This window comes from Dasypus novemcinctus, chromosome 17, assembly GCF_030445035.2.
Source record: "Dasypus novemcinctus isolate mDasNov1 chromosome 17, mDasNov1.1.hap2, whole genome shotgun sequence".
NCBI classification, from domain to species: Eukaryota; Metazoa; Chordata; class Mammalia; order Cingulata; family Dasypodidae; genus Dasypus; species Dasypus novemcinctus.
This window is the reverse complement of record NC_080689.1, coordinates 35,463,131-35,476,157: the sequence shown is the minus strand read 5'-3', so window position 1 is coordinate 35,476,157 and position 13,027 is coordinate 35,463,131. Positions and strand designations below refer to the sequence as shown.

General features: G+C 39.3%; 1 protein-coding gene and 1 pseudogene across 2 annotated transcripts in view; one reads left to right on the top strand and one right to left on the bottom strand.

The window, feature by feature from the left end:
* The window catches only part of STPG4 (sperm-tail PG-rich repeat containing 4), a 66,100-nt gene that overhangs the window by 9,340 nt on the left and 43,733 nt on the right, over positions 1-13,027 (top strand). The window lies entirely within an intron of this gene.
* LOC139436794 (large ribosomal subunit protein uL18 pseudogene) lies at positions 2,269-6,975 on the bottom strand (annotated as a pseudogene).

The window sequence follows — 13,027 nt, the reverse complement described above, 5'->3', positions numbered from 1 at the left end:
TTCTGTTGTTATCAGCGGCACAGGAATCTATGTTTCTTCTTGTTGTATCATCTTGTTGTGTCAGCTCTCCGTGTGTACAGCACCATTCCTGGGCAGGCTGCACTTTCTTTCGCGCTGGGTGGCTCTCCTTATGGGGCGCACTCCTTGTGCGTGGGGCTCCCCTCCACGGGGGACATCCCTGCGTGGCACGGCACTCCTTGAGCACATCAACACTGCGCATGGGCCAGCTCCACGCGGGTCAAGGAGGCCCAGGGTTTGAACCGCGGACCTCCCATGTGGTAGACAGACGCCCTAACCACTGGGCCAAGTCCGCTTCCCACTCTGTTTCTTTTTTTTTTGAATTAGAAAAGCAGCTTTATTCTTGTATTGCTCTTAAAGTCACAGCAAATCAAATGGAAATGGAGTGAGGCGGCAGACTTGGCCCAGTGGTTAGGGCGTCTGTCTATCACATGGGAGGTCCACGGTTCAAACCCTGGGCCTCCTTGACCCGCATGGAGCTGGTCCATGCGCAGTGCTGATGCATGCAAGGAGTGCGGTGCCACACAGGGGTGTCCCCGCGTAGGGGAGCTCCACGCGCAAGGAGTGCACCCCATAAGGAGAACCGCCCAGCAAGAAGAAGAGTGCAGCCTGCCCAGGAATGGTACCGCACACACGGAGAGCTGACACAACAAGATGACGCAACAAAAAGAAACACAGATTCCCGTGCCACTGACAGCAACAGAAGCGGACAAAGAAGATGCAGCAAATAGACACAGAGAACAGACAACCGGGGGGGGGGGGCAAGAGGAGAGAAATAAATAAATAAATAAATAAATCTTTAAAAAAAAAAGGAAATGGAACTTTCTTTGATACTAAATAATCTAAAGACATACTGTGGAAGAAAATTTCCTATACCAATGGCTCTTAGTTCATCTGGACATTGTTACCATTGTAGGAAACTTACAACTTCTAAAACAATTTTGCACATTTTTTAAAATGGCTTCTGATTCAGAGATCCCTGCCAGTTACACAAAACATCTTTCCACTGGGCCTAGCTGAGAAACCATCATCTTAAAACACATGTGATAATAATGTAATGTCAGGAAGTACAGAATCAATAGGACCAAAAGATTTCATTCCTGCCCTTTTAGAAGCCATTACATTCCCCGTTGCATCCTTTGTGCAACTACTTTGACTAAAGACTTAAAAAATAATGCTGTGAAAACCCTCATTCCATAGAGCGTATTTTGTAGATTTGTTAGCCAAAATACCATTGCTGGAAACTACATTGAAGCTGCTGTTTAAAAGAAAATTTAAACAAATTTACTAATGTTTTAGCATGGTAAAGTTTGCACATTAACAGAAATTGACTGCAAAGTAGGTAAACTTTTTCATAAAACAGATGTTGGGTTAAGAGCATGGTTGTACTATAGACTTATATATTTTAAACCTCATTTAGACAAAGTATCCATAGTTTCATGTTTCCTAAGTGGCTCTTTAACTGACCCTCCTAAAATTCAAAGTTCCTCAGGAAGTTTTACTTGACAATACGTTAACTACCAATTTTTAGCCAAAGCTGGCTAAGTGTTCTCATGTGGACCCTAAATTCAGTGTCCATCTTCAAAACTGACATCTTAAGATCCAATCTAGAACTATATCCAGAACTTAAACTATGTGGGAAGACAAGATCCTGCAATAAAGCATGAAAGACTTTTTAATAATTTTCCATTTCCAAATAGTATTTCCTGTTGGCTGAAGAACTTTTCCAAAACATGTACATTATCCATCTAATGTTTTTTTTTTCCATGTAAGCTTGTCTGTAGGGTTAGTATTTGTTCCCTTTTATGTTATTTTCGAATTTATGTATATTCAGCTCTGGTATGTATATTTCAACATCTCCATAAAATTAAACACCTTTTAGAGAAAAGATCCATTACTTCCTGCTGAAAGTTTTCACCCAGCTACAGTTAGTGTGTTAAAGTTGTGTCGTTCATTGGATAGTTTTCTCAAGAAAAACTGAAGCCACGAATTAACACCACTTTTAAGATTGAATATTTGAAGGTACATTTTCTTCCCATTATTCACGTGGTTACAATAAATGAATGGAAGAATTATTTACTAGTGATGGTTGTCTGTTGCTTGCCAGCTTTTTTTAGGAAGAAGTGTACATAACTCCTGTCAGGGAGAAGAGAGGCCCAAGAAGTAGATGTGAACTTTGTTTCAAGTAAATATGCGAATAAACTTTTTCATGGTATTTTCTAGTTTTATAACAAGAGCTTAACACAGAAATAGCAAGTTGATAAGTTTGTTGTCTTTGTATGAAAAAATCTTCATAGGAAATTGCAGTTTGGTTTAGCTCTCAGCAGCCCACTCCTGAGCTCTGAGGAAACTTGCCTTCTTCTGAGCTACCCGATCTTTCTTTTGGGCAAGAGACATTTTGGGACAATTCCACCTCTTCTTTTTAACTTCTTTTTTAGGCTTTTTCTCATAGACTGGATTCTCTCGTATAACAGCATGGGCTTTCTTGTATATCTCCTCCATCATGTCTGGCATTATGCTGTTCTTTATATATTGAGAGAACTGTTTCTTGTAAGCATCTTCATCTTCCTCCATCAGGTAACGCATATAATCTGCAACATTCTGACCCATGATGTGCTTCTGATGTACTTCTGCATTGAATTCCTTGCTTTCTGAATCATAACCGGGGAATTGTTTGGTACTGTGAGGGATGGATAAGCCTCCATCCACAGCTCCCTTCAAAGCCCCAAAAACTTTATTTCCAGTGGTAGTTCTGCCAAATCCTGCATCCAAATAGCATGTGAAGGCACCAGGTTGACCATCAATACTTTCCACATTGTATTCATCTCCAGTTACTTCCACTTGGCCTTCATAGATCTTCATAGATCTTCATAGCTCTTGTCCATGTTGAGAAGCCTGCGGGCCAGCAGCAGGCCAGTACAATATGCTGCAGCATGATTTGTCAGGCCAACCTTCACACCATACCTGAGGAGTTCGTGAGCATAAGCTGCACAGACTATCATATCCCCTTCTATATGGGCATAAGCAATCTGACAAATGATATCTCTGTTGGTTACACGAACTATCATCCTGTATTTGGGTGTGTTGTACTTATTTTTATCCTGGATTACCAAGCGTTTCCGAGCATAGTAATCAGTTTTACCCTCTCGTCGTCTTCTAAATTTCACTTGGTATCTCTTGAAATAGGCCTTATTCTTGACAACTTTAACAAACCCAATCCTACGGATCAGAGACGAGGTCTGCGACTCAGCACAGACAGGCAGGCCCGGGAGCACTACGGGGGGGAAAAGCACTCTGTTTTTATATATGTGATTATCTTTGACTGTGTGTAGCTCATTGCTCTTGAAAAATTATTTTTAGAAGTTACTCCAGAGAACATTTGCTTTTGGGTCTGTTAATATTTACGGGAACTACCAGTCTGGTAACACTTTAAATGCACCTCTTATGTATTCCTAGATAACCCCAGTGATGTGAATTTGGGCTGGAATCCATGAAAGAGACTAGCACATAGTTATAATCTCTCAGGAATGGTTTCTCTTTTCCCAATTCTGCTTAGCACCAAGGCAACCCTATAGGCCCCTGGCCATGGGGTAAGGTGAGAGGGTTTACTCTCAGGAAGTGCCCTTGTAGGATCTCCACTTCCTATGGGTGGGATTCTCATTAAACCCCTACCACTGACAGCCCAGGCTTGACCTCTGAATCCTTCCAGGGCTCTGAAGCTCCCCTAAGTCCAGCTGTTTCTTTGCTGAGTTTAGTCTGAACCACTTACCTCCCTAAATTCTTGCGATTCTTGGTTTGGGTCTTTGAATTCCTTATTATCTTGTCAGTAATTCCATGTTTTTCTAAAACCTTTTTGTTTTAAATATTTTATCCCTCATTTCTAGTTGTGTGCAATGGGAGGGTTCATCTAAATCACCTAGCCTGTAATTAGCAGAGAACTGGAACTCTTTTCTTAGCAATATAATTGTGAATCTTTCGACACCCTTGTTTATTCTTCTACACCTCATTTTTAATAGTGGCAAAGATTTCTAAATATGGAAATGCCCTAATATATCCAGCCATTTCCTGCTTTTGGTCATAAAGTGGAGTTGAGGAAAGGAAGATACCTTGTCAAAATGCCCTCCAGGAAAGAAAGTTTGCGCTGCTCTGCAATTCTACGTGCAGAGCACAGGTCGGATACCGCTTTTAATACACTGCTTATATTTTCAACTTGTAAACATGGATCAAGTGATTTAAAAGAGGAAATTTAAAGTATAAGCTTGAAATCAACATGCGAGGGTAACTTCCAAACAGGCTGAAGGCAACTAAGTCTGTGCCAGACGGCACAGTTCAGCAGTCTGCCCGCAGTTAGCCGACAGGGAGAAAATGATACCACCCAAGCCATCACCAGGGAGTCAATAGTGAACAAGATCCATCATTTTAAGGAGAGTGTAGCATTACCCTTAGGAAGATGCAAGGGGGTGTTAAGAAAACTTTACCAACTGCCTGGCTTCAGCACTCACATCAAGGGCAAAAAATGAGGCATGTTCTTTTATAATCCAATTAAATATATATTCTCATTTAAAATTAAGCAAAAGAAACCTCTCAAATGTTTACATAATAGGTAGGTATATAGATAGAATGATATACTAGATGTCCCAAAATACTGAGAGCTGGCAGATCTGGGTATCTGGGTGAAGGAGTGTATTGGAGTTCTATGTATTGTTTTTGTATCATTTTTGCAACTTTCTTGTAAGTCTGAAATTATTTCAAGAAAAAAAAATGAGGTCATACTAGAGTAGGGTGGGCCCTTAATCCAATAGGACTGGTGTCCTTACAAGAAGAGAAATTTGGACACAGATAGATGGAGAGAGCACCATCTGAAGACTGAAGGCAAGGATTGCCAGCCACTGCCAGAAGCCAGGAGAGAGGCACGGAGCAGATTTTCCCTAAAGACTTCAGAGGAAGCACAATCCTGGTGACACCTTGATTTCAGACTTCTAACTTCCAGAACTGTGGGAGAAATTAACTAGCAATTCACAAGGAGACATACCAGTAACTAAAACATAAAGTGATTTTTAGGAGTGGGGGGTGGGGAGTGGGGTATATGGGAGTCTCGTATTTTTTAATGTAATATTATGTGTGATCTACATATCCTTAAAAAAAAGACAATAAAAAATTAAATAATAAAATAAAACGATTTTTAATTTCAACTAATAATTACAAAGAAAAAACAAACAGTGAGATATTGTTTTCACCTACCAAGTGATCAGTAATTTCACTATGATGATACCCAGTATTGGAAAAGGGAGTACAGATAATCTCATATACTGTTTATGTGAATACAAATTGGTACAAACACTTTGGAGGGCCATTTGGCAATTCCTAGTAATATCTTAAATTCACATAGCCTTAAACACAGCAATTCCACTATCCAGGAATTTACCCTATAGATGTTCTTTAAAAAGTACAGAACTAGGAAGCGGACTTGGCCCAGTGGTTAGGACATCCGTCTACAACATGAAAGGTCCGCAGTTCAAACCCCGGGCCTCCTTGACCTGGGTGGAGCTGGCCCATGTGCAGTGCTGATGCGCACAAGGAGTGCCCTGCCACGGAGGGGTGTCACCTGCGTAGGGGAGCCCCACGCGCAAGAAGTGTGCCCCGTAAGGAGAGCCGCCCAGCGTGAAAGAAAGTGCAGCCTGCCCAGGAATGGCACAGCACACATGGAGAGCTGACACAACAAGATGATGCAACAAAAAGAAACACATATTCCCATGCCACTGACAACAGAAGCAGACAAAGAAGAATTCACAGCAAATAGACACAGAGAACAGACAACCGAGGGGAGGGGGGGGGGAAGGGAGAGAAATAAATTAATCTTTAAAAAAAAAAAGTACAGAACTATATGTGGCATATAGTTGTGTTAAACTAGAGGTCTAGTTAAATGATGGTGCATCCATACAGTGGCATACAGTACAACCATTAAAAATAGTGGGGTAAATCTATTGTGTTGATATGGAAGCATCTCAGAGACATATTATTAAATGAAAAAAAATCAAGATGAAACCAATATTTATGGAATAATCCCATTTGTATAAATGAAACCAAATCTACATGTATATATATAAAATGTTAAATGCATAGTATTTTTTCTTTGAGAGATACCTAAGCAATCATTAACAGTGGTTTCCATTTAGGAAAGGATTAAGGGTTCTGTAGGGGGCAAGGAAACTTTACTTTTAATTTTTAAAAATCTTTCTGTAGATTTTGAATTGTTTTCAATGTGTAAGCAATACTCTTTTTTTGATGCTTATTTGTAAAGAATTAAAAATTTTTCCCAACTAGCATTTTTCTCTTAATCGTTTATTTCTTTACGTTTACTGTTTTAAAAATGCTCTTACTTACTTCCTAGGTTGGAAATATTTCAATGAAAATCTCAAGTAAACGAAATTTAAAATTTCTCAAAGCTTCTGTCCAGATTAGCTTTGGCATTGCTTTAGAAGATGAGGCTCATGTAAAAGAAACAAATCTGGTGATTCTCTTCCCCCTTCCCCATATCTGTTTTAGGTCAAAAGGAGGTAGCCAGGCTGCAAAGAGTGACCCTATCAAATTGGAAAATAAATCAAAGGAGGCATTTTAATGTGTTCAAAAGACATCCTTGAACAGCTAAGAGACTGAGGTTGAATCAAAGCATGGGCATTAAAAATCTGACTGGCTCATCGATCTTTTGTTAGCTGGGTTTATAGCTGTGATGATGTTATCTCTGAAGACATGTTAATTTGCAAAATGCTCCATGGTAAAATAACCATTGAAGCCATTTTCAACAGGATGGTTTTTCATTGTGCAAGGAAGATATCAATAGAGAAAGACTTTGTGCCCAAGAAGGGGCTGGCAAGTGATACCGTGGGCGTGGTGGCAGACATCAGGGTTGAACGTTCTGCAGCTTTCAGCAGCCAGCACACCTCGAGAGTTCAGCATGGTCAGGAGAGTGGTAAAATGGTGAATTTTGTTTAGGAAAAGCAATACAGCAATCCAGTTACTCATTTTTAATTCGAAATAGGCAGTGATTTCGAACACTTGCCCTTCTATAGAGATGTAAGCTGGCTTGGTTAGGGAAGGTGCTGGCCACTTTTGGAACTCAGGATTTAAATGTTGGGATAACAAAGCACGAAATGTAGATGAGCTTGAAGCAATCCATTTAAAGGGGGAAAAAAGCCCTCAAATTTAGCTTATTTAGCAGATTTTTTTAAAACAAGTTCATTTTATTAATTAATATTAGTATAACATGCAATTCATCCAAAGTGTACATTCAATGGTATTTTATATAATCACATAGTTGTGCATTCATCACCTCAATCATCATTAGAGCATTTTCATTATTTCAGTAATAATAATAATAATAATAATAAACTAACATGAAAGTTCTTTACTCCTCGATCTCTCTATGGTCTCCCTGCTATACATAGCTGCTATTTCTGGCTATTCTTGCACAATTACTTACATATTTATTAAGCAGTTTTATTAAGATATATTCATATACCATGAGATCTATCCAAAGTATATAATCAATGGCTTTTAGTATAATCACAATGTTGTACATTTATTACCACAAAATTTTTGGAACAACTTCATTACTCCAAAAAGAAAAATTCCATACCCTTTAGCAGTCCTTCCCCAGCCCTACATAGCCACTAAATCTAACTTAATTTTTTTTGAGGTACCAGGGCTGGGGATTGAACCTGAGACCTCATGTGTGGGAAGCCAGCACTCAAACACTGAGCCACATCAGCTTCCCTCTAACTTCATCTTTGTATATTCATTTATATTTACATTTTATATAAATGGAATCATACAATATCTATTAATAATACTTTGCATCTGGTTTCTTTTGCTTTGCATAATGTTTGTTTTTTTGTTTGATATTAACATCTTATAGTGTTAACATATATTTGTATAGTGTCAAAGAAAAACAGTCTTATAAATGCAATTTTACCCATATTCATATTTCACATGCAGTTTTACTATGCTATACAGTTCCATGTTACTTTTTTTTTTTCTTTCCTTTTAGTAGTATACATGACCTTAGACTTTCCCTTTTAACCCCTTTCATAACCACATAATAGTACTGGTAGTTTCAGACATTATGTTGGGTTTTCATTTTTCCTATTCATTTCCATAGATTAGCACACATCCTTTTTACCAATTCTAGACAAGTTAACCCTCAGCTTTTTATTCTCTAACCTCATTCTTTTTTTAAATTTTTAAAGATTTATTTATTTATTTATTTAATTCTCTCTTCCCCTCCCCTCCCCTCCCCCACCCTGCTGTTTTTTGCTGTCTGTATCCATTTGCTGTGTGATCTTCTGTATCTATTTCTTTTTTTGGTCTTCTCCTCTCATTTTTTCTCCTCTAGGATTCACTGGGATTCGATCCTGGGGACCTCTGATGTGGAGAGAAGTGCCCTGTTAGCTGTGCCACCTCAGTTCCTGGTCTTTGCTGCGCTTCACCTTGACTCTCCCCTTTGTCTCTCATTTGTTGCATCATCATCTTGCTGTGTGACTCACTTGTGCAGGCACTGGCTCACTGCGTGGGCTCTCTCACCACATGGGCACTGGTTCATCAAGCAGGCACACCCTTCTTTTTTTTCACCAGGAGGCCCCAAGGATCGAACCCTGGGTCTTCCTATATGGTAGGAGGAAACTGTATCACTTGAACTACATCTGCTTCCCTCATTCTATTTTCTAGTGACCCAAATTCAATTAATTAAGTCCATGAGATTATACAATATATTTAGTTCATAGTAGCACAATCACACAGTATTTGTCCTTTTGTGTCTGGCTTGCTTCATTCAACATAATGTCCTCCAGGTTCATCCATATGCCTCATGACTTCATTTCTTCCTACGGGTGTGCCATATTCCACCATGTATATATATTTTGTTTATCCATTCATTGGTTGATGGACACCTGAGTTGTTTTCATCTTTTGGCAATTGTAAATAATGCCTCTATGAACATTGGTGTGCAGATGTCTGTTCATGTCCCTGTTCTCAGTTCTTCTGGGCATATACCTAGTAATGGTATTGCTGGGTCACATGGCAAGTCTATATTCAACTTCCTTAGGAACTGCCAAACAGTCCTCCACAGTGGCCGTACCATTCTACATTCCCACCAACAGTGACTAAGTATTTCTATCTCTCCACATCCTCTCCAGCACTTGTAGTTCTCTGTCTTTTTAGTAGTGGCCATCCTAATAGGTGTGAAATAATATCTCATTGTAGTTTTGATTTTTTAAAAAAGATTTATTTACTTATTTTTCCCCTTTCCCCTCCTCCCACCCTGCTGTTTTTTTTTTTTTGTTGTTGTTGTTGTTGTTTTGCTGTCTGTGTTATCTTTTCTTCTCATTTTCTCTCCTCTAGGATTCACTGGGATTTGATCCTGGAGACCTCTGATGTGGACAGAGGTTTCCTGTTAATTGTGCCACCTCAGTTCCTGGTTTCTGCTGTGCTTCACCTTGACTCTCCTCTTGTCTCTCTTTTTGATGCATCATCATCTTGCTGCATCACTCACTTGCGTGGGCACTGGCTCACCATGCAAGCACTCGCACAGGCACTGGCTTGCCACACGGGCACACTTTCTCTTTCTTCTTTTTCACCAGGAGGCCTCAGAGATTGAACCCGGGTCCTCCCATATGGTAGGTGGAAGCTCTATCACTTGAGCCACATCCACTTCACTCTCATTGTAGTTTTGATTTGCGTTTCCTTAATTGCTAGCGATGTTGAATTCTTTTTCATGTATTTTTTCACCATTTGTATTTCTTCTTTGGACAAATGTCTATTCAAGTCTTTTGCCCATTTTTTAATTGGGCTGTTTGTCTTTATTGTTGAGTTGTAGCATCTCCCTATATATCATAGCTACTAAACCCTTATCAGATATGTGACTTCCAAAATTTTTCTCCCATTGAATTGGCTGCCTTTTCACTCTTTTGACAAAGTCCTTTGAGGTTCAGAAGTGTTTAATTTTGGGAGGTCCCTTTTATCTATTTTTTCTTTTGTTGTTCATGCTTTGGGTATACAGTCCAAGAACCCACCACCTACCACAAGGTCTTTTAAGAGATTTCCCTACATTTTCTTCTAGTAGTTCTGTGGTCCTGGCTTTTACATTTAGGTCTTTGGTTCATTTTGAGTTGACTTTTTAAAAGTTTTTTTAGGTACCAGGGCCTAGGATTGAATCCTGGACCTCATATGTGGGAATCCAGCACTCAACCACTGAGCCACAGCAGCTCCCCTGAGTTGATTTTTTTGTTTGTTTGTTTCTTTGTTTTGTTTTTAGGAGGTACCAGGGACCAAGCCCAGGACCTCCCACATGGAATACAGGCACTCAAACATTTGAGAAACATCTGCTTCCCTTGAGTTGATTCTTGTATAGAGAGTGAAATATGGGTTCTCTTTTCATTCTTTTGGTTATGGATATCCAGTTCTCTCAGCACCATTTGTTGAAGAGACTGTTTTGTCCCATTAACATCACTTTGGTAAGTTTGTAAAAAGCCAGTTGGCCATAGAGGTAAGGGTTTATTTCTGGATTTTCATTTCTATTCCATTGATCAATGTGTCTGTCTTTATGCCAGTACAATGCTGTTTTGACCACTGTAGCTTTGTAGTGTTTCAAGGTCAGGCAGTGAAATTCCTCTGATGTTGCTCTTCATTTTTAGAAAGCTTTTGGCTGTTTGGGTGCACTTTCCCTTCCAAATGAATTTGGTGAGTGCCTTTTCTATTTCTGTTAAGTAGACTGTTTTAATTTTGATTGGGATTGCTCTGAATCTATAAATCAGTTTGAGTAGGATTGATATATTAACGATATTTAGCCTTCCAATCCATGAAAAGGGAATGTCTTTCCATTTGTTTAGGTCTTTTTACAATTTCTTTTAGCATTGTTTTGTAGTTTTCTGCATATAGGTCCTGTATTTCTTTAGTTAAATTTATTCCTAGGTTTTTGAGTCTTTTTGTTTTTTTGTAAATAGAATTTTTCCCCTGATTTCCTCCTCAGATTGTTTAATACTAATGTACAGAACATTACTGATTTTTGTGTGTTCATCTTGTATCCTGCTACTTTGCTGAACTTGTTTATTAGCTCAAGTAGCTTTGTCTCAGACATTTCAGAATTTTCTAAATATAGGATCATGTCACCTGCAAATACTGAGTTTCACTTTTTCTTTTCCTATTTGGATGACTTTTTTTTCTTGTCTAATTGCTCTAACTAAAACTTATAGCATGGGAAGCAGATGTGGCTCAGGTTATATGGCCTCTGCCTACCATATGGTTCAATCCCTGGGGCCTCCTGGTGAAAAAGAAGAAGAGAGGGCATGCCTGTGCGGCAAGTCAGTGCCTGTGTGGCGAGGTGAGTGCCCATGAAGTGAGCTGAGAGCCGAGGGCGCTCAAGGCGAGCCGAGTTCCCACGCAAGTCCTTGTGTGGTGAGCCAGAGCCTGCGCAGCGAGCCAGTGCCTGCATGGTTAGCTGAGTGCCCACACAGCAAGCTGAGTGCCTGTGCGGTGAGCCAGTGCCCACACAGGTGAGTCACGTGGCAAGATGATGATGCAACAAAAGAGAGATGAAGGGGAGAGTCAAGGTGAAGCACAGCAGAGACCTGGAACTGAGGTGGCGCAATTGACAGGGAACCTCTCTCCACATCAAAGGTCCCCAGGATCGAATCCCTCTGAATCCTAGAGGATAAAGATGAGAAGACAAAAAGAGAAATAGATGCAGAAGATCACAGGGCGAATGGACACAGACAGCAAAAACAGCAGGTTAGGGGAGGGGGAGATAAAGAAAATAAAACAAAACAAAAACAGCTTCTAGCACAATGTTGAATAACATCGGTGATAGTGGGCATCCTTATCTTGTTCCTGATCTTAGAGGGAAACCTTTCAACCTTTCCCATTGAGAACAATGTTGGCTGTGAATTTTTCATCTATGCCTTTTATCATGTTGAGGAATTTCCTTTCTATTTCTATATTTAAAAGTGTTTTTATCAAGAAAGGATGCTGGGGGAGTGGATGTGGCTTAAGCTGTTGAGCACCACTTCCCACTTTATGAGGTCCCAGGTTCAATTCCCAGACCCAGTACCTTAGAAAAAGAAAAGAAAGGATGCTGAATTTTGTTGAATGCCTTTTCTGCATTGATTGAGATGATCATGTGTTTTTTTCCATTCAACTTGTTAATGTGGTATATTACATTAATTGATCTTCTTATGTTGAACCAACCTTGCATACCAGGAATAAATCCCACTGGTCGTGATGTAGTAAGTCTTTTGATATGCTACTGAATTCTATTAACAGTTATTTTGTTTAGAGTTATGTTCAGTAGAAAGACTGGTTTGTAATTTTCTTTTCTTATAGTGTCTTTATCTGGCATTGGTAGTAGGGCGATGTTGGCTTCATAAAATGTGTTCTGCAATTTTCCCTCCTCTTCAATTTTTAAGAAGAGGTTAAAAAGGATTCTTTCCTAAATGCTTGGTAGAATTGAACTGTGAAGCCAACTGGTCCTGGACTTTCTTCATTGGGAGGTTTTTGATGACTGATTCAGTCTTTTTAAGTATGATTGGTTTGTTAAGTTTTTGTATTTCTTGTAGTGTCATTGTAGGTTGTTTTTTGCATTTCTAGGAATTTGCCCATTTCATCTAGGTTGTCTAGTTGTTGGCATACAGCTTCTCATAATATCCTCTTATGATCCTTTTTATTTCTGTGGGGTCAGTTGTAACTTCACCCCTTTCATTTCTGATTGTATTTACTTGCATCTTCTCTCTTTTTTGTTAGTTTAGCTGGGCGTTTGTCAATTTTATCAATCTTCTCAAAGAACCAGCTTTTGGTTTTGTGGATTTTCTCTATTATTTTTTGTTGTTGTTCTCAATTTCATTTATTTCTGCGCTAATCTTTATTATTTCTTTCCTTCTGTTTGGGAATGGCTTGCTGTTCTTTTTCTGATTTCTCCACTAGTTCAGTTAGATCTTTGATTTTAATTATCTCTTCTCCCCCC